The following is a 17,150-nucleotide window of genomic DNA, read 5'->3' as shown; positions in this document are numbered from 1 at the left end:
GGCGGCAGTTGGTCTCTGCGGGCCTCCTGAAGAAAATGTGCTCATTAGGTCTGGTGTTAAAGTTGTTGCTCCAATGAACAGCCACAAGGCGGCAGCACTTCCCTCAGCCGCACTCCTGAACTGCGCAAGCAGAGCCTCAGTAAAAGGCATGCTCCTGGGCTGTAAACTAGAGAGCAGGGGGCCAGAACACCCAGGGCCTTGAGCATCGTTACATTTTGCCCCTTATTCTTCCTTCTGCAGACATAAGCCACGCGCTGAGTGCTGTGTGAGGCAGCTGACTTAGAGCAGCTCTGAGGAAGAGGCTGAAGTGGAAACCCCACCGCCCGTGGATGTGGAGACTATTGACACCAGTTTCCATGTTGCTGGAAACTGCATGGTCTGTTCTTCTTTATGGCTGACTAATGGTCCACTGCGTATACGTAGCACATCTCTAGTAGCCATTCATCTGTGGATGGGCACTTTGTCTGCTTCCACGTCTTTGCTCTTGTAAATAGTGCTGCAGTGAAGGTTGGGGTGCCTGTGTCTTTTTGAGGATGCTTTGCTTGGGTATAGTCTTCAGCGTGGGACTGCAGGATTTTATGCTAGCTCTGTCATTTTCAAAAGAACCTGAATGATGTTCTCCGCAGTGGCTGTTAGCAACATTCATTCCCAGCAGCAGCGTAGGAGGCTTTCCTTTTTTTCCACACCTATTCCAGCATTTATTGTTGGTAGATCTGGTTATGACTGGTATCTGGAAATAGATCGTTATTGTTTTGATTTCCATTTCTCTAAGAACCAGGGAGGCTGAAGTTATTTTCAGGTACTTTAAAAAGTGTGAGCTAAATTTGCCTCTTAAAGTTGAGTTTTGAAAGTAGGCCCCGTTTGGATTTCTTTTTCTATTTCCTGAAGCTGGATTTTTCTTGCTGGTGGAGGTCATTTAAAAGCCACAGTTCAGTTCAGTCACTCAGTGATGTCCGACTCTTTATGAAACCCCATGGACTGCAGCACACCAGGCTTCCCTGTCGTTCACCAACTCCCGGAGCTTGCTCAAACTCATGTCCATCGAGTCGGTGATGCCATCCAACCATCCCATCCTGTCGTCCCCTTCTCCTCCCGCCTCCAGTCGTTCCCAGCATCAGGGTCTTTTCCAATGAGTCGATTCTTCGCATCAGGTGGCCAAAGTTAGAAGCCACAGGCCTCCTGTAAAACGTACCCGTAGGCTGCAGTTTTAAAGTTGTTGTTCCAGACAAAGGCCACAAGGCGGCAGCACTTCCTCTTGCCTTCCTTGGTTAATGGGGGCACCAGGCCTTGGCAGTGGTCATGTTCCTGGGTTGTAACCTAGAGAGACACCTAAGGCTTCGGGTGTCATTACTTCTTGCCCCATCCTTCCCCCACCCCTCAGACATATCCCTACCCCCTCCAAAGTGCTGCACGGAGGCAGCTGTCCCAAGTAGGTACGATGGGGGACCCTGAGGAAGGAGGCTGAAGTGGGAACCCACCACCAGCAGAGGTGGAGGTAGGGTAACTGCTGAAAGCTCTTTTTGGCCACAGCATCCACCATTTTTGTGTGCAGGGGGGTTGACTTAGCAATAGGAGGACCTGCCTAGGGGGAAGCTCTGGTCACATCCGGGGGGACCCAGGATCCAGGATCCAAGGCGGGGCTCGTTTGCTGGCCCACCCTCCCCAGCTCCTACTGATGGGCCGAAGCCCAGGCTCGGGGACCAGCCCTGCCCAGGCGCCAGGGGTGTGACGCCAGCCTGGGTCTCCAACGCCAAGGGGAGTAATGTAGACATCTGTTTCCGTTTTTATCTTTTCATGTAATTTGTATTGTGTACTGGAGTAGAGTGTGTTTACAGCATTGTTTGTTTAGGTGTACTGCAGGGCGATTCAGTTACACAGACACACGTGCCTGCCCTTTATTGGACAGTGTTCTCATATAGCTTATGACGTGGTGTTGAGTAGAGTTCCTTGTTCTATCCAGTAGGTCCTTTCCAGTATTCTGCTTATCTATCTGTCCTATCTAAAATGGTGAGTGATTTACTCCCAACATCCTGAACGATGCAGTCCCTTGCATACGCAGTCCATCTTCAGTGCACACTCATCTGTGGATGGGAATTTGTGTTTCTTCTACGCCATGGCAATTGTACATAGTGCCGCGGTGCACGCTGGGGTGCACGCGTCTTTCTGAAGGATGGTTTTGCCCAGTGTAGGCCCTGGAGTGGGACTGAGGCTCTTAGGCTGGCTTTGTCCATGGTTCTGAAAGGAGCTGTGTGATGTTCTGCACTGTGGCTCTCAGCGGTTTCCACCCCCAGCAGCAGCGTAGGAGGGTCCCCTTTCCTCCACACCGACTCCAGCACTCATTGTCTGTGGATTTGGTGAGGACTGTTACCAGATGACAGGGGTGGCCATTATGGTTTGCATTTCTCTGTCTTAGGGAGGCAGAGGTCTTTTCAGTTTCAGATTTTGTGTTTTTTTCCTAAGTGTGAGCCAGATTTGCCTTTTGAGATTGGCCCTGAAAGTTGGCCCCACTTGGAATTCTTTCTGTATTACCTACCTCAGAGTGATTCCTGGCCTGCTGTCGGCATTTAGAGCATCGCAGGTCTCCTGAGGAAAGGTGCCTTTACGCAGCTGTTTAAAGTCGTGGTTCCAGTTACCAGCCACAAGGGGCAGCACGTGCCCACGCCGCTCACTGGGACAGCCTGAGCCTTAGCGAAAGGCCTGTTCCTGGGCCTGTTCCTGAGCTGTAAACTAGGGGACAAAGTGCCACAACAGACACCAAGGCCGCGAGCATCACTGATTCTTATTCTTCCCTATTCTTCCCCCCAGTCATATCCCAGACTGCCGGTGAGTGCTGTCCTGAGGCACCTGTCCCATGTAGCTCTCGGGAGTGACTTTAAGGAAGGAGGCTGAAGTGGGAACAGCACCACCAGCAGAGGATGACTGGGGTACGCTCCTCCAGCCCAGAGCCTCTACCACTTTTTGGCTGCAAAAGGCTGGGTGTAGCTATGGGAGGGCCTGCCTGGGTGCGAAGCCTGTGGTCCCATCCAGAGGGGACGAGGCCCTCCAGAGCCAAGGGGGGGCTCCTTTGCTGCCACATCACGCCCAGCTCCCCAGCCTGAAGTCCAGCCGTGGGAGCCAGCCCTGCTCAGAGTCCAGAAGGTGACTCCAGCCCAGGCCACCGAACCCAAAGGGAAAAAGTAGCCATTTGTTTTCGGTCTTACCCTTTCATGTTATTTTTATTTTCTATTGGGGTAGAGCTGATTTACAATGTTGTTTGTTTGAGGCGTACAGCAGACTGATTCAGGTCTACACCTACATGTATCTGTCCTTTTTGAGGTTCTCTTCAGCCATGGAGCTTATGACAGACTGTTGGACTTATTATAGAATTCCTCGTTCTGTCCTGTACATATTTATTCAGTACGATCTACTTCTATTTATGTATTTAAAAGCGTGTATAGTTTATTCTCAACATCCTGTGTTATCATTGGCCACCTGATGCAAAGAACTGACTCATTTGAAAAGACCCTGATGCTGGAAAAAATCGAAGGCAGGAAAAGGGGATGACAGAGGATGAGATGGTTGGATGGCCTCACCGACTCGATGGACCTGAGTTGGAGTAAGCTCTGGGAGTTGGTGATGGACAGGGAGGCCTGGAGTGCTGCAGTCCACGGGGTCGCAAAGAGTCAGACACGACTGAGCGACTGAACTGACTGACTGACGCGGGTTCCTTTCAAAATGACAGAACAGCTAGCTTAAGATACTGCATTCCCACTCTGGGGCCCATATCTGGACAAAATCATCTTTCAAGAAGACACGTGCACGCCACCGTGGCCCTATTTACAATAGCCAAGGCATGGAGAGAACAAAAATGTCCATCCACAGCTTCAGTTCAGTTCAGTTGCTCAGTCGTGTCCGACTCTTTGCGACCCCATGGACTGCAGCACACCAGGCCTCTCTGTCCACCACCAACTCCCATAGTTCACCCAAACCCATGTCCATTGAGTTGCTGAAGCCATCCGGCCATCTCATCCTCTGTTGTCCCCTTCCCCTCCTGCCCTCAGTCTTTCCCAGAATCAGGGTCTTTTCAAATGAGTCAGCTCTTTGCATCAGCTGGCCAAAGTATTGGAGTTTCAGCTTCAGAATCAGTCCTTCCAATGAATATTCAGGACTGATTTCCTTTAGGATTGATTGGTTTGATTTCCTTGCAGTCCAAGAGATTCTGAAGAGTCTTCTCCAACACCACAGTTCAGAAGCAACAATTTTTGGCGCTCAGCCTTCTTCACAGTCCAACTCTCACATCCATACATGACCACTGGAAAAACCATAGCCTTGACTAGACAGACCTTTGTTGGGAAAGTAATGTCTCTGCTTTTTAATATGCTGCCTAGGTTGGTCATAACTTTTCTTCCCCAAGGAGCAAGTGTCTTTTAATTTCATGGCTGCAATCACCACCTGCAATGATTTTGGAGGCCAAGAAAATAAAGTCTATGACTGTTTCCACTGTTTCCCCATCTATTTGCCATGAAGTGATGGGACCGGATGCCATGATCTTCGTTTTCTGAATGTTGAGCTTTAAGCCAACTTTTTCACTCTCCTCTTTCACTTTCATCAAGAGGCTCTTTAGTTCTTCTTTGGTTTCTGCCATAAGGGTAGTGTCATCTGCATATCTGAGGTGATTGATATTTCTCCCGGCAATCTTGATTCCAGCTTGTGCTTCTTCCAGCCCAGCGTTTCTCATGATGTACTCTGCATAGACGTTAAATAAGCAGGGTGACAATATACAGCCTTGACGCACTCCTTTTCCTATTTGGAACTAGTCTGTTGTTCCATGTCCAGTTCTAACTGTTGCTTCCTGACCTGTATACAGAATTCTCAAGAGGCAGGTCAGGTGGTCTGGTATTCCCATCTCTTTTAAGAATTATCCAGAGTTTGTTGTGGTCCACACAATCAAAGGCTTTGGCATAGTCAATAAAACAGAAGTAGATATTTTTCTGGAACTCTCTTGCTTTTTCAATGATCCAGCAGATGTTGGCAATTTAATCTCTGGTTCCTCTGCCTTTTCTAAATCCAGCTTGAACATCTGGAAGTTCACAGTTCACATACTGTTGAAGCCTGGCTTGGAGAATTTTGAGCATTACTTTACTAGCGTGTGAGATGAGTGCAATTGTGCAGTAGTTTGAGCATTCTTTGGCATTGCCTTTCTTTGGGACTGGGTTGAAAACTGACCTTTTCCAGTCCTGTAGCGACTGCTGAGTTTTCCAAATTTGCTGGCATATTGAGTGCAGCACTTTCACAGCATCATCTTTTAGGATTTGAAACAGCTCAACTGGAATTCCGTCACCTCCACTAGGGGTGTTCTCCATAGTGGCTGTTAGCAATAAAACATAAGCACCAGTTTTAAAGTTGTTGTTCTAGGTAACGGCCGTAAGGTGGCAGCACTTCCTCGCGTCCCAGTGGGTGAACCGGGGCTACCTGAGCCTTCGCGACGGTCGTGTTCCCTGGCTGAAATTTAAAGTGCCAGAAGAGGCGCCCATTGCGTCGAGCGTCATTCCTTCTGGGCCCTCACTCTTCAGTCCTCAGCAGATCCCACTCACTTCCAGAGAGCTGTGCAGAAGCATCTGTCCCTGTTAGGTGTCAGGAGTGATTCTAAGGAAGGAGGCTGGAAGTGGGAGCCCCACCACCAGCAGAGGTGAAAACGGGGCGATTGATGGAAGCTCTTCCAGCCCAGAGCATCCACCGTTTACTGGGCGCAGCAGGCGTGCTGCCCTCCCTGGAGGGCCTGACCGGGTGTGAAGCCTGTGGTCCTATCCGGAGGGGATCGGGCACATCAGGTCCTGGGGGGCCCGTTTGCTGGCACGTCGTCTCCAGCTCCCCCACCCGATTAAAGCCCCACTTTGGGAGGCAAGCCTGCTCAGGACCCATGGACGGGACCAAAGCACAAGGATAAATTAGGCGTTTGTGTTATCTTTCATGTAATATTTATTTTCTAATAGAGTTGTTTTACCATGTTGTATTTATTTGAGGTGCTCAGCAAGTTAATTCTATTATACATATACATGGTTTGGTTTTTTGTGTGTGTTTTCTTTTTTCCTTTGGATTCTGATTCCATCTAGCTTATGACAGAGAGTTGAATAGAGTTCCTTGTTCTATCCCATACATCCTTATTCATATGCTTGCTTTCTGTCTGTCAAATCTGAAAGTGTGTATGGTTCAATCCCAGCATCCTAAATTATCTCTGCCCACCCCAGGCTTTCTCTTTCCCTTGGGTAACTCTGAGTTTGTTATCTGAATCTGCAAGTCTGTGTCTGTCTGATAAATTACTTCATGTGTATCCATTTTTAGACTCCGCCTCTAAGCGGTCTCATGTGGTCTTTGTGTTTCTCTGTCCTACTTAGCGTGATCACCTTCAGGTCCATCAGAGTGGCTGGGATCAGCATGGTTTCCTTCTGTCTTGATGACTGATAGTCCATGGAATATACAGGGCGCATCTTACGAGTCCGTCCCCCTGGGGAAGGTCACTGTGCTTGTCCAGGCCTTGGCGCTTGTCCAGGCCTTGGCTGTCTAAGTAGTGTCGTCTTGAATGTTCCGCTGCATGTGTTTTTTTGGAAGGATGGTTTACTCAGATATAGGACCTGGAGCAGGATTGCAGGGTCTTAGGCTAGTTCTGCTTTTTGTTTTGTGAGGGACCTGCATACCGTTCTCCATTGTGACTTTTTAGAGGTTTCCATTCCCAGCAGCAGCGTAGGGGCCCCCCTTTTCTCCATGGGGGTCTCCATGCATCGTCGCAGATTCGCTGATGGCTGGTGCCGGTGGCGCTGGTTGTCGTTCTGGCTGCATTTCTCCAGTACATCACCTGTGCACTGCATCGTGGCCCCTTCTACATGCATGTCCCTTACTGGCTCTCCTAGGCCGTGTGTGAACGAGTGTGGGCTGTCCCGATAGCCCTGAAGTAAATCTGTCCAGGTACATCGTTGCGTTTGTCCCCAGTAGAGGTTAGTCCACTTAAAGGCAAACAGAGATGAGGGGTGAGCTGGGATTCAAGAGGAGGCATCCTTGAGGTCAAGCACCGGGACCCACTTGGCATCTCCAGGAATCTGGACTAATACGCTGTGAGGATTGGCCATAGGGGGAGTATCGGGTCACTGCCTCACCCACTGCTCTGAACTTCTGTGTCATTCGGCATTCCCCGTTTGGCCGAACAACAGGCAGAACAGGGGATTACAAGGAGACTGACAGGGCACCAAGAGGCCATGTTTTTAAGAATTTATCTATGAGAGGTTGTAAATCTTATTTTGCTTCCAACTTTATGCAGTCCTGTCTCGTTAGGATAAGCGACTTCTGGCTTAAGGCTAGGTTTTACAGGTTGGATGCTTATAGCGTCCCCAGCGATTCCTTTGTCCCAAACTTCAGGTTCACTGCAAGTAGAATATGGCTGGGAAGAGGTTCTTGTTCTTCCAGCTGATTTGTCAGGAAAGTGGCTGCTTGGGGCCTAACTGTACTGTGGCTCTGAGGGAGCCGGGAAGGTGTCTCCTCAGTAGTGGGGCAGGACACCCCGACATAACCAGAAAGCCACATGAGGTCAAACACTGTTCAAACTGAGTGGGTGAGTGAAAGTCGCTCAGTCGTGTCTGACTCTTTGCGACCCCATGGACTATACAGTCCGTGGAACTCTCCAGGCCAGAATACTGGAGTGAGTAGCCTTTCCCTCCTCCAGGGGATCATCCCAAGCCAGGATCGAACCCAGGTCTCCCGCACTGCAGGTAAAGAATCCGCCTGCAATGCAGGAGACCTGGGTTCAATCCCTGGGTTGGGAAGATGGAGAAGGAAATGGCAACCCACTCCACTCCACTACTCTTGCCTGGAAAATTCCATGGACGGAGGAGACTCATTCACACTGAGGGGCCTAGCAAGGAGATGGAGAGGCCGAGTAAAGAGACGGGTGTGAGGCTTCCCAGGGGCCCCGCTCACACTACAGCTTTTGGAGGAAAGCGGCCCAGTGTGAGAGGGCAGGGCAGAGGAGGTGACTCCCGTATCAACTGGAGAATTGATTTTCTTACCTGTCACGTCACGGACCACCCAGGGCTCCCCGCTGGAGACAGACACCTGGCTGTGGGGGAGCCGCCAGAAGCCCTGGGCCCCGTCAGGTATCGGCGTGGCCATCTCGGGAGCAAGACCCCTGCGCCCCTTCAGGACGGGGACAGCACCACTTGGAACGACCTGTCCGTCTGCAGGCCAGCAGGGGCTGAGGGCTCCTTCAGGCACTTCAGGGCCCGCAGGCCGGTGACTTGCCTTTGAAGCATTTCCCTGGCTGGTCTTACCTCCTGGCAGAGGGTGAAACTTCCTTGCCCCTTGGGTTGTCCTGAGGTCACAAGTCATGGCTGACAGGTATGACCATCAGTTTCGCTTGAGCCCTGGCCTGTGTGTTTTCACGCTGGGTTCTCTCTTCCTCCTCAGCTTGTTCTTGATTATTAACACCCCAACCGATATCTCTAGGAGTTGTGGCATCGGGGTGTGTGGGCCTCATTGTGACTTCTGGAGACTGTGCCTAAAATGAGGGGCAGACTGGCTGATGAGGTGTCATCCCAGCCGTGTTGACTCTCAGGAGCAGATGGATCAGGATTTGTGAATATTCTGAAAGCCTGCACAAGGTGTCCCTGAAAGAGGACTGATTTTTTTTAATCTAGGATCACTACTTTAACCTTTTCATAGTTAACTGGTTTCTGAAACGCTTTCCTGATCCTTCTATACACACTGAGTCATGAGCTTCCCAGCTTCTGTTCCCTCCCGAGAGTTACAGTTCCGCTGGGGCTCCTGATCTGGGACTCCGACTCCACCCATCACAAAATGCCTGGGTTGGGCCCTGGCAAGCTGGTCAGCATGTGCCCCCGGACTGCCGCCTGGCTCTCTGTGTTTCCTCAGGAGCACAGCCAGTGGACCGCGCTGCTAAGACATCCTTCCAAGTTCAGTCACAGGCCAGAGTTAGAGCCGGAAACCCTTCAGCAAACTTGCTGGAGTCCTCCGGGAATCGGCCCAGTCTTTGCATTGGGCTCAATCAGTGCAAGAGAAGGGCCCATGTATTCTGATTGCCTCTTTGCTATTTACCACTTCCCTAAGAGAACATGGGCTTCCCGGTGGCTCAGACGGTAAACAGTCCACCTGCAATGCAGGAGACCTGAGTTTGATCCCAGGGTGGGGAAGATCCCCTGGAGGAGGGCATTGCAACCCTCTCTAGCATTCTTGCCTGGGAAATCCCATGGACAGCGGAGCTTGGTGGGCTACCGTCACTGGGGTCGCAAGGAGTCGGACACGACTAAGCAACCAACACTTTCACTTTTTCTTTAAGATAGCATATTGCCCTGATCCTGGGTGATACAAAGTGCCACTACAAGTTACCCAGAGGACTAGTCTCTCCCCTCTGGGGTTACAGAGGGCACAAAGGGACACAGGGAGCTGGAGTTCGGGACCCACCAGAGGGATCTGGGGAAGTGACTGGCTCTGGAGAAGCAGGGGAGACTTGGTTTCCCCCACCCCTGAGAGCTGGGGAAGTTTCAGTCCAGTTCAGTTTAGTTCAGTCACTCAGTCGTGTCCGACTCTTTGCGACCCCATGGACTGCAGCACACCAGGCCTCTCTGTCCATCACCAAATCCCGGAGTTCACCCAAACTTACGTCCATCGAGTCAGTGATGCCATCCAGCCATCTCATCCTCTGTCGTCCCCTTCTCCTCCTGCCCCCAATCCCTCCCAGCATCAGAGTCTTTTCCAATGAGTCAACTCTTTGCATGAGGTGGCCAAAGTATTGGAGTTTCAGCTTCAGCATCATTCCTTCCAAAGAACACCCAGGACTGATCTCCTTTAGGATTGACTGGTTGGATCTCCTTGCAGTCCAAGGGACTCTCAAGAGTCTTCTCCAGCACCACAGTTCAAAAGCATCAATTCTTCGGCATTCAGCTTTCTTCACAGTCCAACTCTCACATCCATAACATGACCACTGGAAAAACCATAGCCTTGACTAGACGGACCTTTGTTGGCAAAGTAATGTCTCTGCTTTTTCATATGCTGCCTAGGTTGGTCATAACTTTTCTTCCAAGGAGTAAGCGTCTTTTAATTTCACAGCTGCAATCACCATCTGCAATGATTTTGGAGCCCAAGAAAATGAAGTCTATCACTGTTTCCACTGTTTCCCCATCTATTTGCCATGAAGTGATGGGACCAGATGCCATGATCTTCGTTTTCTGAATGTTGAGCTTTAAGCCAACTTTTTCACTCTCTTCTTTCACTTTCAAGAGGCTCTTTAGTTCTTCTTTGGTTTCTGCCATAAGGGTGGTGTCATCTGCATATCTGAGGTGATTGATATTTCTCCCGGCAATCTTGATTCCAGCTTGTGCTTCTTCCAGCCCAGCATTTCTCATGATGTACTCTGCATATAAGTTAAATAAGCAGGGTGACAATATACAGCCTTGACGTATTCTTTTTCCTATTTGGAACCAGTCTGTTGTTCCATGTCCAGTTCTAACTGTTGCTTCCTGATCTGCATACAGGTTTCTCAAGAGGCAGGTCAGGTGGTCTGGTATTCCCATCTCTTCCAGAATTTCCCACAGTTTCTTGTGATCCACACAGTTAAAGGCTTTGGCATAGTCAATAAAGCAGAAATAGATGTTTTCTGGAACTCTCTTCCTTTTTCCATGAGCCAGCGGATGTTGGCAATTTGATCTCTGGTTCCTCTGCCTTTTCTAAATCCAGCTTGAACATCTAGAAGTTCAGGGTTCGCGTATTGCTGAAGCCTGGCTTGGAGAATTTTGAGCATTACTTTACTAGCATGTGAGATGAGTGCAGTTGTGTGGTAGTTTGAGCATTCTTTGGCATTGCCTTTCTTTGGGATTGGAATGAAAATTGACCTTTTCCAGTCCTGTGGCCACTGCTGAGTTTTCCAAATTTGCTGGCATATTGAGTGCAGCCCTTTCACAGCATCATCTTCCAGGATTTGAAATAGCTCAACTGGAATTGAGAAGGTTAGAAAGAGATAATTCCCTAGGCTTTTGATTATAGCAACCTCAAAGAGCAGCATTTTGGTAAAGAATCATGAATGCCTGAACATGGGAACCTCAGTCCATTCTCCCATCTTGGGACAGGAAAATCCATCTGTAAGATGGTATTGTAATTGAGTGAAAGTGAAAATGTTAGTCGCTCAGTTGTGTCCAACTTTTTGCAACCCCATGGACTGTAGCCTGCCAGGCTCATCTGTCCATGGGATTTCCCAGGCAAGAATACTAGAGTGGGTTGCCATTCCCTTCTCCAGGGGATCGTCCCACCCCAGGAACTGAACCCAGGTCTCCTGCATTGCAGGCAGATTCTTTACCGTCTGAGCCACCAGGGAAACCCTTGAAGGCCCCTGAGACAAATACTGTATGACATTACTTATATGCGGACATGCTCAGTCATGTCCAGCTCTTTGTGACACCATGGACTGTAGCCCACCAGGCTCCTCTGTCCACGGGATTTCCCAGGCTAGAATACTGGAGCGGGTTGCCATTTCCCCCTCCAGGGGATCTTATCGACCAGGGATCAAACCTGCATCTCTTGCGTCTCCTGCATCGGCAAGTGAATTCTTTACCGCTAGTGCCAGCTGGGGGACCTATATAACTACAACTGAGACACCCATTTTCTCTCCATCCCCCCGGCTTATATGAAGTCCAGGCAGTGCTACAGTGGAGTCTGCGTTTCCCTTTTCTTATATGAAATGGCCTGACTACTAAATGAATTCCTTAGATTTAAGTTACCAAAATTTGGAGGGACTAGTTTAGATGGAAATCTTCAAAAGATAATTAATTATTCCTACAGAGTTTACCAAAAAGTTCTTATCTCAGTTAAATTTACTTAAAAGGTTAGTCATGTCAGTTTATTTTCCCTGTTGACAAATTTCATAACAGAAACAATATGCACTCACTTCCACAGCCCTAGGCATAATGACAGTATCATACCTGATGCTCTAAAGCCAGGTCTGTGTAAATTAAACCCGCAAGCTTAAGCTAGCTTTAATACCAGATATTAATATTGAATAGTTCCCAGATGACATGAGCCTGAAATGTAAAGTGCATTGTTTTTTCTTTTTTTTTTCTGAAAATGCATTTACCGCTGAGCCACCTGGGAAGCCTAAAACAAAGATACGAAGGACAGAAACTCACAGACACAGAGAAGAAGTCTTTAGGACGAAGGGAATGGGAGTGTAGGTTGGAGGACCCAGGGAGACGTTAAGGGAAGAGGGACAGGAAAGACTGAGAAAGAGACAGACGGCAGGAAGACAGAGGTCAGAGGTCAGAGGTCAGGGACGATCAGACCCAGCCACGACACAAGTGTGAGTTTGCACGCCTTTCAGAAGCTCCCATCGGGGAGAGCCCGCCGGACCGGGGTCTGCACCATGTGGGTGAGCCCCCGTGCCTCTGCTTGTCGCCTGCCAGGGGAGCCCACCGCCAGGGCAGGGCTCACAAGCTCAGAGAGTGATGCTGTGGCTGCCCGACGTCCACTCTCCAGGGGAGAGGATGGAGGAGAGGGAGAGGGACAGAGGGGAGGGCAGAGTGTCTCCTGAATGAGAGTCCTGCGGGCCCAGGGGCCAGGAAGGTAGCCTTACCAAACACGATGAGGAAACAAGGCGTTCAGGCGGCCACTCGTCACCCATGGGGCCCCTGCACTTGGGGCCCCGGAGGTGCCCAGGTCCCCTCCCTAGAAGGGGACAAGCGCCCCACGATGGGCGTCACTAAGTCTGACACCAACCAGGGTTCCCGGCCTGCCCCAGTCACTAGAAACGGACCAAAGGCCGGAAGGAGATTCGGGTGGGGCTTTACCGGGGCCCCTGCTGCAGCAGGAGGGGCTGAGCCCGTGTGACAGCCCCCCCCGGCCAGCTCTGCGAGGGGGCCGCTGGTTCCCCGTGTGGGCTGGGGTAGTGGTCGGCCCAGGGGTGGGGCCAGGGGCCGGCGTAGAGGGTCGCCAGCCCTCTCGGGGGCACGCGCTGTACTCACCTGCTCCTGACACCCTGTTTTTGATCTCAGCTCTCCAGAGTCAGACTTTGGGGGTCTTTTTTGGTATCGTTTTGTCCAGAATTTGCCCAGTGCCCCCTGCATACAGTTATTTATAGCCCCTTATGGTTTCTTGGTATTTTGTTCCTCAAGGAGACCTTTGTCCAGGTGCCAGCCTGTCTCACTATTATTACATCCACTAACCAGTCTGGTGGTAGCTGCTGTTGCTGTTGTTGTCATTTGACCTCTATTAGCCTTTGACCTCCCGAGGCCACGGGGGAGCCATGCTGACATCCTCACCAGCTTGACCCCCTTGAGGTCACGTTTTCCCATCCATTCCTCTGGGTGGTCCGCTCCACTGATGACAAGTTTTGTCTCCGCAGGGCACCCCTCAGCGGCCTCTTCCTTCCCCAGACCTGGCCATCCTGTACCCGCTCTTCAGGCTGCCTGTCCCCAGAAGCCAGGCCCGCCCCGAGGCTGGTCCTCAGCACAGCGGAAGCCGGGCTTGTCGTGAGCCACTGCCCCCCAGGCCTCCTGCTGTCTCCACGCCAGGACGCCCCCGAATCGCAGGGACCGCCCCGCGCAGCCCTGCTCTCTCTCCACTGGTCCTTTTCCTTCTCTCAGTAGCGGCCTCAGCAACCCGTGCAACACAGGAGACCTCCCCGCGCTGAGCCCCCAGCGCAGAGGAGAGGTGCTGGGGTCAGCCCCAGACAACCTGCACTCACTGCTCAGAGTGGTTTTCGGGGTGTGGAATCCCAAGTTTTGAGGTGGGCACAGGTAATCCGCAGGGGTTTTGTTAGGCTGGAGGCAGGAGGAATGGGGCAAATGCCGGAAGACACTAGAACAGATCCATGGAAGCGGAAGGAAGTGACCCTGGATCCTGGCAAGGTGATGTCTTGATGTCTACCTGCCAGCCACCAGGGACAGAGGGAAGCTCGGTTCCTCTCTGAAGTTCTGAAAGCAATCCAGGCAGGAGCTGTAAACAGGCAGAACTCCATCCGAGGCTTCTAAGTGGGGGTTTCAGCTTCTGGGCAGCTCTGCCCAAATTCTCCTCCCTGTTAGCATGAAGCTCATTTATTTTTTAAGAAGCAGATGATGCTACTCCTTGTTTAAAGCCCCATTGTGGCTTCTCATATTTTCTCATAGGGACAGGCCCAGCTGGTACCAGCAGTTCCGCCTCATGGAGCCCGTCCTCTGCTCCGAGTGTCTGCTCTCGGATATTCCGCCAGCATGTAAAGACTCCAAGGGCAGGAGCCCCGCCACGGCGTCCTTTTGTTTCCCAACGTCTCCCCGCAGTGCCCACTCCCTTGGTGCTCGCGATGTCTTTTTGGCGTGAATGAATGTCCCACATCCACTCCCACGATTCGCGTCACGAGCCACGGTCCCGACGTCTCCTGGGTTTACGCTCCCGTAAGTTCCCCGGTGCCCATCTCTGGGTTCTTTCACGAGTCTCTAACCTGTGGAGGTGTGCTGTGGCTTGTCCATTGCATTTTAACATCCTGACTGTCCTAAAACCGAGAGAGGTGGGCTCTCCTTTAGTCAAACGCGTCGCACGTGGCCCGATTCAGTGAGCGTCCGGGCCAGAGGGCGGCCTCTCTTTGGGGCAGGAGGAGGGCGGACCTGCGGAGAAGACGGTCACCAGCACCCAGCCGAGCTGGGGAACCCAGCAGGACCTGACTTCAGGTAAGGGGTCAAGCCCGACACGGCCCAGGAGGGCACAGCGTCCTGACTGCCCACACCCGCTGCCCTGCTGGGAACGGGGCAGTGTGTCGGTCACTCAGCTGGAGATGAGGACGGACTGTGCCCGAGAGGTTAGAACGTGAGAGGAGACAGCAGGGCTGCCGGGATAAACCTCCAGTGACGCCGCACCGAGCCGAGCCTCCTGGGGAGGACCCGCGTCTCACATCTCCGTGCTGAGCTCTGTTCCCCGTGTCTGACCAGTCCTGAGACCAACAGGAGAGCGACGCCAATTCCACTCAGCCAGGCCGGCTTTACACCACGAAGATGATCCCAACTTTGGATTTACATAGCATAAAACGATGTGGAGAAGTTAAGGTACTCAAGCACTCTAGTTATGAAAAAGTTATCTATGGAAATGGAAAACAAATGTCTAATTAAAATCAGTGGAGTAAAGACAGGTCACAGGGCCGGGTACGTGGGCATGGGGTTTAGAGTCCAGATAGGGAGTTTACTGTGCAGTCTGCCTGTCCCTCTTGGGCTGCAGCTTACCAGTGAAAAGACAGCCCCAGCTCCCAGCCTGCTCTGAGGTTGATGAACACAGCCCTGTGTCCAGGCTGAAAGAACTCATCTTTAGGAGGAGGTTCCTCTAAAACCAGTCCGCTGTATGAGGATGGAAAAAGGAAACACTTGGAAAAGGAGACCTGAGGAGCTCTGATCTGGATTTCTAGGGCTTTGGGAGCAAACAGCTCGAGAAAGGACAGTCACCCTTATGGTCGTCTGTGCAGTTGTAAAGGTGGTTATGTTGGATTTTCTCAAAGCACTGTAATTTGCTAATTTAAAGTAATAATAACCTTGACATTCCCTGCCTTTTTTCCAATGGTTTTTCTGTCTTTATTAGCCTTTTTTTTTAAGCTTCCATCATGTGAACAGTGGCTGTCAAATATGCGCTTTGTTGAGAACACAGGCTAAGCAGCACAGCACGGCCGCAAAGGCTGGGCACACGCGGCAGCCAGCCGCTGGCCCGGGCCAGAGGGCAAGCGCCTGCTGGGCACCTCACACCAGCTGACGTGCCCACTTTCAGGGTTATGGTGGCATTCCAGTCCAAACAAATGTCAGCAACTAAGGAAAGCATGAAAAATCTCCAGTTTTGAAAATAACGTTAAGTAGATTTTTTACTTCAGAGAATTCTATTCTCCAGGCCCATAAAATCCTACACAAATTAACACAGCTTTTAATTTTACAAACTTTGCTGTGCACACACTCATACACACACTCTGCCCCACCCCATCTGTCCTGGTGTACACACACACACACACACACACACACACACACACAGAGTTGCTCTCTCTCACCCACCCCATCTATCCTGGTATGCACACACACACACACACACACCACTCCATCTGTCCTGGTGTACACACACTCACACACACACATTCCCCACCCCATATGTCCTGGTATACACACATACTCACATTCCCCCACCTCATCTGTTCTGGTGTACACACACTCTCCCCCACCCCATCTGTCCTGGTGTACACACACACACACTCTCCCCCACCCCATCTGTCCTGGTGTACACACACACACACACTCTCCCCCACCCCATCTGTCCTGGTGTACACACACACACACACTCCCCCACCCCATCTGTCCTGGTGTACACACACACACACACACTCCCCCACCCCATCTGTCCTGGTGTACACACACACACACACTCCCCCACCCCATCTGTCCTGGTGTACACACACACACACACTCCCCCACCCCATCTGTCCTGGTGTACACACACACACACACACTCCCCCACCCCATCTGTCCTGGTGTACACACACACACACACACTCCCCCACCCCATCTGTCCTGGTGTACAACACTCATACATTCTCCCACCCCATCTGTTCTGGTGTACACACTCTCCCCTACCCCAACTGTCCTGGTCTACACACACACACACACACACACACACACACTCCCAACCCCATATGCCCTGGTGTACACACATTCACACACATTCTCCCACCCCATGTGTTCTGGTGCACACACACTGTCTACTACTCCATTTGTCCTGGGGTACACACACACACACACTCCCCCACCCCATCTGTCCTGGTGTACACACTCTCTCCCCCACCCCATCTGTCCTGGTGTACACACTCTCCTCTACCCCATCTGTCTTAGTGTACACACACACACACTCCCCCACCCCATCTGTCCTGGTACACTCACATACACACACTCCCCCACCCCATCTGTCCTGGTGTACACACTCTCTCCCCCACCCCATCTGTCCTGGTGTACACACTCTCTCCCCCACCCCATCTGTCCTGGTGTACACACTCTCTCCCCCACCCCATCTGTCCTGGTGTACACACTCTCCTCTACCCCATCTGTCTTAGTGTACATACACACACACACTCTCCCCCACCCCATCTGTCCTGGTGTACACACACACACACACTCCCCCACCACATCTGT

This window comes from Budorcas taxicolor, chromosome 18 (genome assembly GCF_023091745.1).
Source record: "Budorcas taxicolor isolate Tak-1 chromosome 18, Takin1.1, whole genome shotgun sequence".
NCBI lineage: Eukaryota > Metazoa > Chordata > Mammalia > Artiodactyla > Bovidae > Budorcas > Budorcas taxicolor.
This window is presented reverse-complemented; position numbering follows the sequence as displayed.